Raw genomic sequence first — 11,876 nt, 5'->3', positions numbered from 1 at the left:
CGTTGTGCTTGGTAACTAAGAAAACTTGGGACTTCAAGCAGTCAGAGTAGTCTTTTGTTATTTCTCTCCCATACGGGTCCTTCAGGATCACATCTCCAGACCGGTCGAGGTTTTGGGACAAGGATGGCGTCATGTGCAATGGAGGGTCTGTTATTTCAAGTAAACTAGTCTGTTCACTCTCAAAGGCACTCTCGTTGTTCCAAAAATGGAAAGATAGCTTCAAGTATTTTAGTTTGCATTCGTAGAATAATCTCGTCCCAAAAGGTTTCTGACAGTTGCCAGTCCTCTCCGATTTGTGCTAAAAAAGCCATTTCGCACTTAAGCCGAGACTCTTGTAAACAATCGTCTCTGTGGAATTACACCATTAAGAGTGCCAGCTTCATCGCCATTTTACATCCAGACCCCATAAGTAAGTCACTGTTCTTCAATATTTAAGGTGTTTTCCAAATAGCAGATAGGAGATTTCGATATATTACTCTGCCCTTTGTATTTATATTGACGTTGATGCCCCAGAGCTCTGCTTCGCCGCTTATCATAGGAATGCGTGAGGGAAGATTCCTCAGCACCTCCTTTAGCTTCTCGGGAAGATTTATAGGGACAGATAGAAGTTGTTTTCCAAGCTTGAAAGTTGTCCAAAAAAAGAAAGTACTCACAGGTTCATCGCCTAGATGGTATGACGAGGTTTGAAGGCTCTTTGTAAAGGGGTAATACAGCTTGTCAGTCATGCTATCACGGCTGGTCTTTGGTGCTTCCTGCATTAGGACAATTCTGACTCCACACCTGTTGTTGCCACAAACAGGGGGCTCAGATATAAAAGTCCTCTGCAATCAGTTCATACTCCCAACGAACCGATGGGACCAAGGAGAACCAAATGGACCCCTAAAAAAGCTCCAGAAGTTGTGAGTCTCAGAGCCCTGTGAAAAACTCAACCACATCATTGCACTGTTGCCCCGCCTCCTCGTTGGGTTCAGTTTCAACCGGCTCAACCTAAGCCAACCAGCCATGTCTTGTTACGCCCGGTCAAGATCTTCTGGTTTGGAGTTGGACCGGCCACCCAACAACAGATAGAGCTGGGTGTCATCAGGGTACTGGTGACACCCCAGCCCATGTCTCCATGCAATCTGGGCAAGGGGGCGCATATAGATGTTAAATAACATTGGGGACAACACCGCCCCCTGAGGCACTCCACAGTCAAGTGGGTACCTTCAGGAAAGCTGTTCCCCCAGTGCCACCCTTTGTTCCTGGCCTTGGAGGGAGGAGATGAGCCATTGCAAGGCAAGCCCCTGAATCCCAACGCTGGCGAGGCGGTGGGCCAGTAGCTGATGGTCGACCATGTTGAACGCAGCCAACAGGTCCAACAAAAACAGCACCGCCACTCTGCCTCGATCCAGATGCCTCCGAAGATCATCTGTGAGGGCGACCAGAGCCGTCTCCATCCCATGACCCGGGTGAAAGCCGGACTGGAAGGGATCTGTGGATGCTCATTTCTGAAGCATTGCAGAGGGCCAGCTCAGATTGAGAGGATGGAGACCTTGGGGGGGGGTGCCAGGGCCTCAGCCTTCTCTCCCTCCACCATTTTCCATACTCAAAATAGCACTGTTGGGAGGCTTTAGCCCTCCTCTCTCCCATACGGGTCCTTCAGGTATGTGGGTCTCAGGTCATGGACGGTTTTAAAAGTAAGCACTAGCTCTCTGAATAAAACATTAAGACCAATAAACAACCCGTGTGCTAGTAAGCTTCCTTGAACCACAAGTAAAATATTTTAATAAATATAAATAAATAAATAATACAGCCTGGTATCACAAAATAAATGTAATATGATCCACGTAGCCTACCCCGACAGCAGCTGGGATGCCACATTTTGCACCCATCAAAGATGATTCAGAAACTGCAGTACAGTTACAATAGTCGGGCTTGAGGTTACTGTTGCATTTATCGGCATGGCCACAGCAACAGTCTCCAAATCAGGGGAAAGCTTACAGGCCGCATATTTGGTAAAATGGACTTTTGGCCACTGCAGACACCTGTTTCTCAAATACGACACCTGGGTCGAGCAAGACTCCTCAGTTCCTTATGGTGCCTCTCAAAAGAAAGATGAACCTCATCTAATGCAGGGAGTAAGACCCCCTCCAAAGCAGATCCAATTAGGCATCAGGTCAGGGCACAGGTGGCGTTATCCAGTGGCTATTTTAATTATGAAGGTTGGTGCCATCTGCCTACTTAAGACAACCCACACCAAAACCCCAGACGATCTTATTCTATGATCTAAATATATTTATATATATGCTGAATAGCATGAGAGAGGACCCTTTGGTGTACCACACACCAAATCTTGTGAAGCAGATTCTTCACCTCCTGCCATCACCTTCTGCATCTGACCAATTAAAAAAAGGACTCAAACCATTGCAGAACTATGGAGTGGATCCTATCTTGTCCTGTCACTCCATTGAGCAAACTATAAGTCGAACGCTACTGCACTGTTTACTGGATGTCCTATCCTGTTGATTGTATTGACTTATTCTGTGTAGTACTCTTTAAGTCCCAGTGAGAAAGATGGACTACAAATAATGTAAATGAATAAATGTATTAATATATTTATACCCCGTCTTTCCTTATGATTTAAGTTTGAAACCTTCCTTCAGTCTCAGGAGCTTTTCTGCAACTTGCGGCCCTTTCATTAGAAGAACAGCCACTTAAATTGGAGAAAGGTGCCTGAAGAATGGTTGGATCCATCCCAGGATCCCCCACCCCATATTTGATTTCAAATTCCCTAACAGAAGCAGATGTTCAGCCATGTCAAACGTAGTTCCAGGAGGGACAGCAAAATAGTGCTCCTACTCCAAATACATACAATCAGTTTAGAAGAATGCCAGTGTCATCAAAACAAAAACACAGATCTTTGAGAATCCATAATGTCATTTATAGTGTTAAGAGTGGTGGATTCTAATCTGGAGAACCAGATTTGATTCACCACTCCTCCACATGTAGCCAGCTTTGAGTCAATGACAGTTCTCTCAGAGTTGTTCTCTCAAGAGCAATTCTCTCAGAGCTCTCTCAGCCCCACCTACCTCACAGGGTGTCTGCTGTGCAGAGAGAAAGGGAAGGAGATTGTAAGCCGCTCTGAGACTCTGAGGGAAGGGAAGGGTATAAATCCAACTCTTCTTCTTCTTCCCTTTGTTCTTCTTTTGATATAGGTTATTAACTAGTACGACAAAGCCAGTTTCTATCTCAAATCCCAGGCAGAAATCAAACTGAAATGGAGCTAGATAATCCATTTCTTCCAAAAGTGCCTGGAGCTGGAACAACATCACATATCTGATCATCTTCATTTGGTGAGTAGAGAGAGCGCTGGTAAGGATTTCATGAGATTTAGGCTTTGAGAAGAAGTGCAGCTGGTACAATAGCCTCCTCCTAGTGGACAATGTTCATTTACTGTGGTAGGTATAGTATATTCTGGAAATTCTGTGGGTTGCTTTCAGTGACTCTTTTTTATGGTGCTTCAGGTAAACTGCAGGAAACAAGCAATTTGAAAGGAAATTTGCAATGAGAGCTTTCTAGGTAAAAACTGAGGTTAGTACAGTACTGCCAGAGGTAATTGATTCTGAAATCTTACAGGGAAGCAGGGGGCCTCAAGGGCTAACATCACAGATAATTTGAGAAGAATCTGGATGTCAAGTATCTGAAAACAGAAGAATAAGAGGGAGTTAGTGTGGGAAGGAATTACTGGCAAGGGTTTGGAAGTGCTAAATTAATTGTATAAAGGATTTAACCAACTAATCTTCAATAAAACCAAAAACCAATATAGTATTTTTTTGCACCTCCTGCTGCTAATTGTTATTAGCATCCACCACATTTTATTAACTTGGGATGTACACTCTTTGTAGGTCAAATGATGAAGAAAGTATTTGAAATGAATGTTGTATCTTCTATCCAAACCGTCACAGCTCTACAAAATAGTGAGTACCTGTTGGGTGCAATCCAGATAAATTAAACTTGCTTAAATCATATGGATTTTAGTGATACTTCATACTGATTTTATAAAATAAAGCATAGTGACCGGCTGACTAAAATAGAATAAATTAACTAAAGGAATGCTGTACAAGTAGGACTATGGAAAGGGAACATAAAAATCTCCTAAATAGTCAAGTCAAGTCAAATACCTTTTATTGGCATATAATATTAGAAAAAAAGCAATTCCCAGTATTAATACAATCCAGTAGAAATTATAAAAATAGATAATCACAAGAGGGGGACCCGCGATACTCGCGGGGGGGGAGAGGCGGGGAGGCCGGTCCTGCCCCCCCGCCCGGCTCGGAGGCCGGTCCTTCCCCCCCTTTGCCGGGCTCGGCGGCGGCGAGGTCGGTCCTCCCCCCCGCCCCCCTGCTCCGAGGAGGCAGCGGTGGCGGCGAGGCCAGCTACAGAGCGTTTCCTGCGCATGCGCAGGGGACGCTCTGTCACTTTCGGGGGGATTTAAACATCCCCCCGAATTTTTTTTCAACTTTTTGGATTTTTGTGCACACGTGGGGACCGCCCCCGTGTGCACAAACCTCCCCCTCCCCCCCAAGTGCCCCCAGAGCGCAGATTTAGCGATCCGCACTTACGGGGGCAACTTGGCTATTAGTATATAGATGGTAAACCATTCCAAGGATATGTCAGGCCAGGCCTATAACATACCTCAAGTTCTCACAAGATAGATTTGACCATACAGAAGATAGCTGAATCGTAAAATAAATTGAATTCTAAACTTTTAAACTTAAGGGGTTTTTCATTTGTTTTTTAAATTATAATTTAAGAACCATTAATATGATCAGGATCATTCTTCTGTTTTATAAAACCATGAAGTAACTTAGCAGTCAGTTCAATGATCTCCGGGTCTCGTGAAGCAAGGAGATAATGTACCTTGTTTCCATCCGGTTGGCCTGCTACCAACCTAAGGGGGGCTTCTATAAATTCCACTCGAATGCCATTTAACAATTCACAGTGTAAGAGTACGTGCTCAACCATTTCTATTTCTCTTCTATTACATCCACAAAACCTGACTGAATAAGGAAAATTCTTATATCTCCCCTCAAGAATAGCAGAGGGGAAAATCTCCTAAATAAATAAATTCAACTGCATTCAATTTTCTCTGAACTATGTTTGTATATACATGTTACTTCTTTTGTTCAAGGCAAAGGCCAGTTTCAAGTGTCTATGGCAGTGATTCCCCAACACGGTGCCCATGGGTGCCATTGTACCCATAGATGTGTTTCCTGGTGCCCACTTGCTTCTTCCCCAAAAGAGTTAGTGCTGGTTTTCCATCACTTCAGTGGAACAGAGGATGTTTCCAAAGAGAAAGGCGGCATCAGCTTTACTTCCTCAGCTGCTAGCACTTCCATGTGCTCAAGACTAGTGGTTTCCAAGGAACCCTGTTCCACACAGAAGTGATAGAGGCAGAGGAAGCAAACACGACAGAGGAAAGCCTTTGCAGCAGACAGACACACAAGTAGACTGACAGAACAGGATCCAGGCCTAAATGTTTTATTGTTATTATAGGCAGACTGGCCATTTAACCTACAGAGAAGTTTCCCGGTGGGTGACTACCCTAGAGGGCTGCTGGTGGGCAGGAGAAAGCATCTCTTCCAATGCCTCAGGGGCCACTTTGCCTAGACACTTCATCAGCAGTGCCTACTATGTAAGCTCACCAGCTGCCCCCTCCTGCACTGCAACCCGTTTAGGGGGAGGATGCAGTGGGTGAACTGATGCACACAATTTGCCCCACTGAGGCTGTGGTCACACGGAGCAGTAGCCATTCTACTGAGACGGATGATAGGCGGATTTTCCGGGCACGATCACACCGCAACATTTGGGAAGCGTAGAGCTGCCATGGGGAACCCGAGGCTTCCCTCCGAAGATGCGCAGTTAAAAACTAGTACCTCCAAGGTACTAGTTTCCGGTAACCGTGGGGCAAGGGCGGGCGCCTGATCGCGTTTCCAGTGGCATCCAGCGCCCGCCCATGTCCCCTCGCAAAAAGGTGTGTGTCCCCCCAACCCTGGGGTTCCCTTCCCAGCAGTGCCGTTCTCTTCTAGCACAATTCAGATGAAGAGGAAAGAAGAGCAGACGAGTCGTTGTGGGGGAGGGGGAGAGAGAGCTTCGCACCAGCCAGGCCCCCCCCCCCGGCACCTTCCTGGGATGAGCAACGCCAGCATCACCTCCTGGGCAAGGCACGAGTGCCGGGGGCAAGGGGGGGCGTGACGATGACGTGGGGACTCAAGGGAAAGGCCATGGAGCAGGCAGGGGGGTTGTGGGTGGGGGTGGGGTATGACATGCAAAAAGGTTTTTTTTCCAATTCTCCACGGGATGCGTAGAAGCACTCAGCGGCGCATGCGCACACTTCAGTTTAAAACCAAAACACAGCCCCGTTTGCCACGCCGCACCGCTTCTTTGCCGTGTCATGTGATCGGCACCTCCTCCCTAACCACAGGACCTCGACGGGACCTCGAGGGGACATCTGATCTCACAGCCACACATTAGTTTGCTCCGGGGCAAACAGCCACACTTCCAACCCGCATTTTCCGGCCCGTGTGACCGGAGCCTGAGCTGAGTAGCCCTGCAGCACTGGCTTGCAGCACCGTAAGGGCTGCTCAGCTTGGCTTGCTCCAGGGCCATTTTCACTCCCCAGGCCATTCCTGCGTTACCACACCCCCACAAACACATGAACATATATTCAGATTGATATTGGGAATCAGCTTGTGCGTTTGTGCAGGGAATGGAAAACTCAGGTCTTCTAACCAAACAGCAGCGTGTTCAGTAGATAGGGAGTGACAAAGAGCAGATTAAAGGTTTAAATAGAAAATCAGACTTTATGTTAGGAAAGCCAGTGGTGTTTGGGGGCATAAAAGGAGAGAAAGAAAATATAGCCTGATCCTGAAGAGAAAAGATAGGTGAGAGTCCAGTCCAGGAGCAGGTGATGAAAGTTAGGTCTGGGGGTGAAGGTCCAGAGTCCAAAGGAGGAGATAGATCAATGATTTCAGCAAGAGTGAGGAAGTAAGCCAACCATCAGGCTGGGGTAACAGGTAGGATCCAGAAACCAGCTACAAAGGTTTGGGGGTTGAGAGGTGGCTTTTATGAACCTTTAGTTGTATTGAGAAGGGGACAGTGTCTCTGCAGTGACAGATTTGGGTTCTGGTTAGCAACTTTGGATCTTACTGAACTTTAGGGGAGTGGAAGGTAGAAACCAGGGCATGATTAAAAGGTATGAGAAAGGCATGGGGAGAAGTCTGGGGAAAGTTAACCTGGGGTGATTAGGTTATCTGCCCAGAATACCACCTTCAGCTGGTTTAACAAAGGACTAGGCAGGGCTTGATGGCCCTTCCTGGGTCTGTGATTGAATTACCTGATAGGAATCCTGATTAACAAAGGCGGATGGTCTCACTTGTGATTAGGTTTCCAGAGAATCCTGCATTGTAACGCAGATTCCTGGATGGTCCTGGAAGGTCAATTATTGTCCAGCAAACCCTGATCTTTAAACATGGCCTGAATTTTGATGATCCCTCAAGAAGCCAAAGCACAGAACTATTGTCAAGGGAGTGACCGTGCCCCCAAGGCAACCGGGCTATATCCCTGTGAGTCACCTTTTCTGTTGCATGCAGCCTAATCTCAGTTGTTCCTGGCAGTGGGCAGAAACCTGCAAAATCAGGGGATCCCCCACCCCCACTGGGCAAATGGCAACCCTAATCAAAAGTCATGAAGGTGACCCAGAAACATGGTTCCTGACTAGGGCTGCCAAATCGGGCTGGGGGGTGGGGGAAACCCCGCTTTGGAGACCCGATTTCCGCCGCGGCGGAATTGGGCCCGGGGGAACCCCGCCCCCGGCATGCGCGTCACTAGGAAGTGACGTGGGCACTCCGGGCATGCTGGGGGCGGGGCCATGGCCATACAAGGGAAAACTCTATGGTTTTCCCTTGTATGGCCGTGGCCCCGCCCCCAGCGTGCCCAGCGTGCCTACGTCACTTCTGGGTGACGCACGCACGCGCACTCACCCGACGCCGGCCGGGAGCCCCCCACTCCCGGCAAAGAATTATTTGGCAACCCTATTCCTGACTCAGGGATGCTTTGGGGGTTATGTCTAGTTAAATAGTGCAAAATAAATATATTTAATTAAAACAGAAAAGATACTACAGGAACTCTTGCCAAGATGTTTCCCATGTTCACAGTATTGAGATCTCATCCCAAAAGTCCTATGGTATGTAGCTACCTTACACATCATAGCTGTACATTTCCCATAAGGATCCTACTGAAGGCCTATGCCCTTGTCACAGTGCATTGTTCCTGGTGCATTGTTCCTGGTGGTTGGTAGAAAATGAAGCTGGCTAGCAGGGCATAACTCCTGTTGATTCTCCTCAGCAGTGCTCTGGAAACATCTCCTCTTTCAACAGAGGGGTCAGGGAAGAGAGGCCCCTATCAGAATAAGCACTATCTGATCAATAGTGATATCAGCCAACAGCAATGATAATAAATGTTTCAGCTCAAAAGAAGCTTGGCATAACTTGCTGCTTTCTTTGCACGTCTTTCTAGAGATCATTTCGGAGGGTAGCCATGTTGATCTGCAATAGAAGAGCTAGATTTAACTCCAGTAGCACCTTAGAGACAAAGAATATCAGGGGAGGGGGAATATGTTTTCGAGAATCAATGCTCAGCAGGACAAAGCACTAACAAAGAGAGCATTGACTCTCGAAAGCTTATACTCTGAAAATCTTGTTTGTCTGTAGGTGCTACTGGATCTGAATCTAGCTGTTCCTGGAGAAAGTTTCCATCCTTGTAATAAACCACTTACATCCAGAAATGAAACCATCTTTCCTACTCATCTCTTCTGGTTCCAGGATTAACACTCCTTTACATAGGGGTCATTTTGTAGAAAAAGAGCTAGGGGAACTCATTAGCATAACTCATTAGCATATGCCACACCCCCTGACATCACCAGAAGTGTGTCATAAGGCCACACCCCCTGACATCACCGGAAATGTGTCATAAGCCCACACACCCTGCCCCCAACGGTCCCAGCCGGCAGGATCTCAAGGAAGCCCCGCGAAGGCCCTCCCTGGCCCCAGGCAGGCAGGGGTGGGGAGACGCAGGGAGGAAGCAACTTACCCTCCCTCTTCTCCTGCCTCCTCCTGGCTGAATGAGGGGCGGAAGAGGGGCGGCCGGAAGCAGGGGGCGGGGCTTCGTCATGTGCCCCGCCCCCCGTACCTCACCCGGGGGAACTGTGTTCCCCCGCGTTCCCCCCCGAAATGACCTCTGCCTTTACACCTCCCTCTATTTGGTCAGGGTATTAGGCCAGCACAGCATAAACACTAACAGTGTAGTTTTATCACTTATACAGATACTGGAATAAAGTGAATAACTTAAGTCTCCCGAAGTATGACAATTAGATAGAGAAAAAGTATCAAATGTGTACATTGAAACTGAAGCCTGGAGACTGTGCACAAAAGGTCTCACTTGCACAAACAACAGATGAGGATGTAAACTTGATTCTGGCCCTGCTTCATAAGAGTAGTATAGTAAACAACAACAACACCCTCAACTGCTCTTTGTAACAACTAGTCATAAGGGATAACATGGGCAGATATTTTTTCAAAATTTCTGCTCAATATGTATAGTCTCCAAGTGATGACAGAAAATGTGAACATACTGTTAACAAAATGTGAACATTTCCTGATTAACATAATTTAGAACAAAACCCCAAAAGATGGTATCTTATATTATGCATAATAATACAAATAGTACACAATTACAAATGGAAACTTGTATCACATTTTTAAATAATAATCCTGAACATCCTGATAAAAATGTAAAGAAAAGTACAAATTCCAGTAAAACCATTTATAATACTAAAGTAATGTCCAATATGATACTGAATGGTGCTGAAATGGTGAACCAGCAGAATATACAACCACGTGGTATTGTGCTGAACTTGAGGTGCTTCCAGTATTTTATTTCTGTTTCTATTCTTACATTCCAAGTTTCCAGTTTTCAAGTCTAGTAGTTTTACCAACAAAAAGTAGGTTGCACCTGCATCAGATCATGTTCTCACCACATAGCAGTTATTACCATTCTTGAAGGTCAACTCATATTCCTGACTAATCTATGGGTTTTTAAATTATTGGAATAGTGTCTGAAGGCATGCAGCCAATCAGACACTTACAATGGCCTTGAATAGAGACCAAAGCAGCACTGCCAATATCCACCAACCATGGTATGACTCGCAGTAATCCTGTATGGAAGAAGGTAGCCCATGTAAGGCAATGGTGAAATATCTCCAGGATGTCACCCTACTCAATCACACCAGCAGGATTCATCCTGGAAAACATCAAACACACTGCAGCAACTTCACTGTGAACAGTTGTGGTGGAGACAGCAGAAGCCTATAACAGAGATTCCCATATTCTTACCTTTGTTGTTGTTGTTCAGTCGCACAGTCGAGTCCGACTCTTCACGACCCCATGGACCAGCTCCTGCCAGGAAGTCATGGGGTCATGGTACAATTCTTACCTTGCAACCAACCAATCTTTTGGCAGGCAAACCTGCAGGAACACACAAAAAAGAAAGAATGGGTTTTCCTAGTGTCACCCAGCAGCCGCCACCACAGAAAACTTGGGGAGGGGCATCTGTGAAGAATCTGTGACCTCACCTGAACAGGAATTCAAGTCCTGCTGGGGAAAATCACACTCCTAGAATAGGAATGGTCTTTTTGGAATGAAGAACACAGGGAGACATTAGGACAAGTAGCAGTGGAAGCCACAACTGCATATTAGTGGAGATGAACCCTATTATATCCCCAATAGTTCAGCAGGATAAAATACTAAAATGGGAAACAGTAGAAGTAAAGTCGAGTTTCACTATGGACAAATATGGAACATAGACAAGATTTGCCTTTTAGAGCAATAAAAAGGGAGCAGAAGTAGGGTTAAAACCTCCCAGTCCACACAGCAACACTCTAACCAAACAGCTGCTGGACCAGTCAGAGGGCTTCTGTAATCTCCATGGTGTCCAGACTCTAGAATTAGTCACATCAAGCAGGTCTTGCTTGTGCTTTACCCTTGAGGAGCAGCACAGATCTAGCATCCATAAGGTTTCAGGGCCAAATATTGGATATGGTTATCTGGTATGACAGCTGAGTACATACCCTGTCCACACAATAGGGTTGCCAGGTCTGGGATGGAAAATACCTGGAGACTTTGGGGGAGGATCCAGAAGAGAGCAGGGTTTGGGGAAGGGAGGGACTTCATCATGGTACAATGCCATAGAGTCCACCCTTCAAAGCAGCCATTTTCTCCAGGGGAGCTGATCTCTGTCAGCTGGAGATCAGTTATAAAAGCGGGAGATACCCAGGCCCCACCTGGAAGCTGGCAACCCTAGCACACAGTAACAGAACTATTCAGAGAGAATGGTCTGTGGCCCCACGACAGAGACAGTGCTGGTTGGGAAGGCTGATATTCCAGAGGGACTGAGTCTACTTGTCCTAGATGTCCTTTTTCAGAGCAGGTCAAGAATTTGGAGGTGCTCATGGACCCCACCTTGCTGTCTGAAAAGCAGGTTGGCATGGTGGCCAAGAGCACCTTCTATCAGCTGCATCTGACTCACCAACTTTCTCATTGCCTAGACTCAGCTGATCTGGCCACACTGATCCATGCTTCTGTAACTTCATGGTAGGATTATCTCTCTGGGGATGCCTGCCCAACAACCCAGAAACTACAACTGGTCCAGAATGCGGCAACCCAACTGCTTTCAGGGCCTAGCCTTCAGGAGCATATATTGCCCATTTTGAAACACTTTCATTGGCTGCCAGTCTGTTTCCTAGTTCCATTGAAGGTGCTAGTTATGACCTTTAAAGCCCT

The sequence above is a fragment of the Gekko japonicus genome, unplaced genomic scaffold (assembly GCF_001447785.1).
Source record: "Gekko japonicus isolate JY-2015 unplaced genomic scaffold, Gekko_japonicus_V1.1 scaffold531, whole genome shotgun sequence".
Lineage (NCBI taxonomy): Eukaryota > Metazoa > Chordata > Lepidosauria > Squamata > Gekkonidae > Gekko > Gekko japonicus.
Note: the sequence above shows the minus strand (reverse complement) of the source record.